Genomic DNA, 4,677 nt, shown 5'->3' with positions numbered 1-4,677 from the left:
CAGAAGTATAAACTAAAACCCATAGAATGCTAAAAGAACATTCGTTATATATAAAAAGGCCGCATAGCGGCTGGGATTCGAAGCCACCAACGGCCAGTCCCGCATACATAGTCAAATGACCTTGCAAGGCCATAGCACACTCAAATAACAAACGGCCACACTCGGCCAAAAACACTACACGAAATCTGGAGATAAAGGCAAAGGGAAAACAATCCCGACGACCTTCAGAGATCAAGGTCAAGATACCCGGAAATCGAGGCTCCAAATGAGTCCGCGGGCTGATAAACTTCTCCTCCCTCGTCCGCAGAATCAGCTCCCGCTTCCGTCGTGTCATCCGAAACCTCGATGGGTTCCCAAATCTCTCGGATCCTCCCCTCGATTGGAGGAACCATCGACTCGGCCTGGGCGCACCCATCCATGAGGCCCGGCATCTCAGCAAGCTCAGAGAGAAAGAGAAATCAGCGTTCTGCAACTTCCAAAGGGTACCAACCAAACCGTGGCGTTAACGGAAGTCACCCACGTAGTCTTGAGCATCCTTGAAACTCCTGAACTCAGCATCAAACAATGTAGCTCTCCTCGCTAACTCAGCAGCAATCGCCCTCCTCCCCTTCCTCTCCGCACGAATGAGAGCTCGGGAATGGGACTCAGCCTGTGTGCGCTCTCTTTCCGCAACCTCGTTCTGAAAACGAATGAACTGCCTCTCGATCTCTTCGGCCTTGAAGTGCGAAAGACGTGCCTCTCTGAAACTTCCGTCAAGCGTTGAACTAAAGACCCGCATTCCCTACACGAATCAAGGGTCAAACATGGAAGCGACAAACGAAGACTCGCCAAAAAAATAATTTTTCAGAGACTAAACCTCGTTGATCAACCGAGAACCTTCCGCGACCACTTCTCTCCTCGATGCCTCATCCAGTGAAGCTGGAGTAGTAAAACCGGGAGTAAGGTTGGCAAAGAATTCGTCCGGAAGGGGAGCCTCGCTGGTTCCACTCCCATCACCCGGGGTGAAACCCGGGTTCCATCCAGGCAGCAGAAGATCTTCTGAGACAAATTTTCTGTCTTCGAGAGGGATTCCCTTGTCCTTTCGAGGCCTAACTCTCTCCCTCTGATCGGGAACAGCGTCGGGGTGTGGCTCGTCCATATCCGATGCACGTAAAGGGCGTCGGGGTGTGGCTCGTCCATATATGATGCATGTAAAGGTCGGAAGATGCCTCGCGATCGGTAGAGCGCCACTGCATTCCGGATCCTGTCTAGGGTGAAGGAATCCCAAAAGAACGGACCGTTGCGGAGAAGATCGCGCTTAGCAAACAGGTCCTTGGGGGTCGCGGGGAGGATACTGTTCGCTGCAAAAAAATAAAATAAATAAAATGCGTTAGATACCTCCGAGTATCTATACGAACCAAATTTCCAACCATCGTACCACGATGAAAGTTCCATTTGCAACAGAACAAGGGGAGACAGTTCTCCTCGACGGATGCGCCATCAATTCGAACATAGAAAAAACGCTCGAACCATCCCTTGGCATTTGAAGTATGCCCCTGGATTATCGACATATGTCTCTTAGGAGCCATACGGTATGAGAAGTCAATCGAGGTCTTTCGTGTCGACCATAGCCCTTCAAAGTCGTCGGGGCTGAGGTCCATTCCGAGCTCGTAGCTCATGATCAACACTCCAAGAAAGTTCTGCAACGCCGCAACGTTTAGCTGACTGATCGACAGCTCAAAACGGTCGAGTGCGCAGACGATGGCCTCATGAATTGGGAACCACATGCGACAACGTGTCAGGAAAGCTTCGTAGCATGTGAAGAATCCCTCTAGGGGATCATCCGCACTCTCATCATGCACCGGGACTCAAAACACAACCCTGCTCGGGACTCTATAAAACTCCCGAAGGGTCTTAAGATAGACGGGAGAGGTCCTGCTCGGAAGGGTAAAATCAAGCTGCGTCGCGGGTCTTGTGGGATAGAAGACTTCGGGCGGAGGAGTTATCAAACCGCATATAGCGTCCCAGTACGCTTCCTTCTCTTCTTGCTCGACCTCGAATTCCTCTTTGGGAACAATCTCCTCATTGGTACAAGGATTGCCAGAAGATGATTAAGGGGAAGTCTTTTTCTTAGAGGATCTCTTTTTTTGAAGTCATTTTTTGAAAGACAAAAACTTTGACACAAAGGTCAAGAGAGAGAGGATAAGAGAAATTTATACCCTGGAGAAATTTTCTTGTGAAGAGAAGTTAATAAAGACTTTGAAAAAACTTACTCCACCTATATATAAGAAAAAATGTTACTATTCATTCTCAGACTTTCGGCAAACGATTACGTCTAATTTCATCAAAACAAGTCATACCGCAAGCTAGGACCTCACACCTAGGTCCACGAATCCTAGCTAGTTGGGGGGCTAACTGTTGGGGTCAAAACCGATCACGACGGAATCAATGCCTGAAAGTTCCCAGAAAACCAACTCTCGATCGAACCCTGAAAATTAGACATTCCCGGAAAACGGTTAAATCAAGTAAAAGACAGTTTTTCGCGGATGCAAACCGAGGAACGTTGAGAAGAGGATCAGTCTGGATGAGGTCTCAATCAGAAGCAAAGACCGACCACCTCGCCCTAGGGCGACGACCGTCTCAACACGGGTCACCTTGCCCATGGGCGAGGACGACCCACACCGAGATCACCCCGCCCATGGGCGAGGACGACCCGCACCGAGGTCACCTCGCCCATGGGCGAGGATGACCCGCAAGAAGGTCACCTCTCCCATGGGCGAGGACGACCCGCACCGAGGTCACCTCGCCCATGGGCGAGGACCGACCTCCTGTCCCGAAACCGTGCATCCTCGTCTAATTTCCCGTAACACAATCCTCGGGCCCTTGCACGCAACACCCATGCCTCGTCTCGCTTAGGATTATCAAAGAAAGACTTCAGGAAAAGTTATAAAAAACTTGGTCGTCAAAACGGATTCCTGCCTGCCGTATAAAACGGCTATGGTTAGCTTGAACACCAGTTGCCTTAACTATATGGGAATTGGAATCCTTTCGGAAAAACCAACGGCTGTTTCTTACGAAAAATCGTAAAAACGTCTAAGTCCCAAAACGGCCCAAAAGGAGGTTGGACCGTGGCTAAACGGCCCACTTACGATTTTAGAATAGAATTGAGCCTAAGGCTGATATGACGGTCTATTTTTTATTCGCAGGAAAAGATAAATGTCAAGTTTCCGAAGATAATCATGAAGGGTGACGAAAAATGAAAAAGCCCATCTCGCGACGAATTCGGCCCATGAAAAGGCGCAAACCGACCTAGAAAGAGTATATAAGGAGGGCTTAAGGCTAGGAGCAGGGGAGAGCTTTCTCAGAGCAAACTTAATACTTAGAGCAATTTAGGCATTTTTCCGTTTTTACTATCGAGCTGCGACTCGACTTGGTTAGAACTTAGGTGGCAAGACTAGCGAACGTACCGACAGCTCTCGTGGCCTAGGATCTTACCTGTTGTTCACGCTCAAACATGAATTCGGAAATAAGACCTCTTTGTTCTCTTTTCGCTCTTTTACGATTTATTACTTTCGACTCTTTCATATTGATTGTGTTGTGCGTGGCCCAGTAGATAATCGAGACTTTTAGGGAAGGCTATGTTAGCTTGGCTTTCCTCCGATTAACAAATCTCGACGGTGTGAATTCCGGTTCCCACAATTAGTTAATCGGCTGAGCTCGAGTTCGGCCGAGGATGAGAATAAATGAGCTCGAGAAATATAGCTATAGAGGGATAGGATCAACGAAGGCATGAGAAGTCGTCATATTAAAGAGTCACACGAGTGTAGGAAAATTCACATCAAAAATGAACTCGGTCAAAGAATATCCTAATATAACCCTGATGTTCGTAGGGTCGGCGAAAGAATCAAAGCTGAGACATAGGGTAATCTAAACTAGAATGATGATTATAAAAGGGAGGAGGAAAGTAAGATTGATGACACGTTCATCAATACACGCATACACACACACGCTCTTGACATCGAGCTCCAACTAAACAGTTGGGTCTCTCTTTTGTTTATATTTCTCAGTCTAGTTTTTCTCCTCATTTGTATCACTTACTGATACCACTCAAATTACCTTAAGGAGTGAATTACTCTCTCAAATAAGAGGTTCAATTGCAGTATTTAGGGATCGAATCCACAAAGAGCTAGGGAACCTATTAAATCTAGTCAAATTATTAATTCTAAGTGTTTGTTGTTTTATTGTTTAAAAGTAAATAGCAATCCTAATTGAGCAAGTCTATTGCTCGACTAACAAGATGATTGGGGGTGTAACTTATTGGAAGATATTAGATGCAGAGTTTCTATTCAGGTGTCGGAGATTATAATCCTATAGATGCCTAACAGTTGCATGCATGATATATTAGAGCTCAACTCCTTAATCACAGTGATCAGCGATGGTAATGTTTTACTGGTTAACTAACTAGATCTTGGATCTCAACTGTCGTCTTTTGATCACAAGAAAGTGTCGATCGATGATCCTATAGGGACATCGATCGATACACCTTTCGCAATATCGATCGATTGTCAGGAGACAATATCGATCGATGCTTCTAGCTAAGCCCTAGGCGCAGGTTGATAATGCTCACTAGTCTCCTAGATCAGCGGTTAGCATCTCTCTAGCAGTCCTAGCATGACAGATTAGATTCAGGACAGGATG

The sequence above is a fragment of the Brassica oleracea genome, chromosome C3, assembly GCF_000695525.1.
Source record: "Brassica oleracea var. oleracea cultivar TO1000 chromosome C3, BOL, whole genome shotgun sequence".
Taxonomy (NCBI): Eukaryota; Viridiplantae; Streptophyta; class Magnoliopsida; order Brassicales; family Brassicaceae; genus Brassica; species Brassica oleracea.
The sequence above is the reverse complement of the archived record's forward strand: the minus strand, read 5'-3'. Positions refer to the sequence as shown.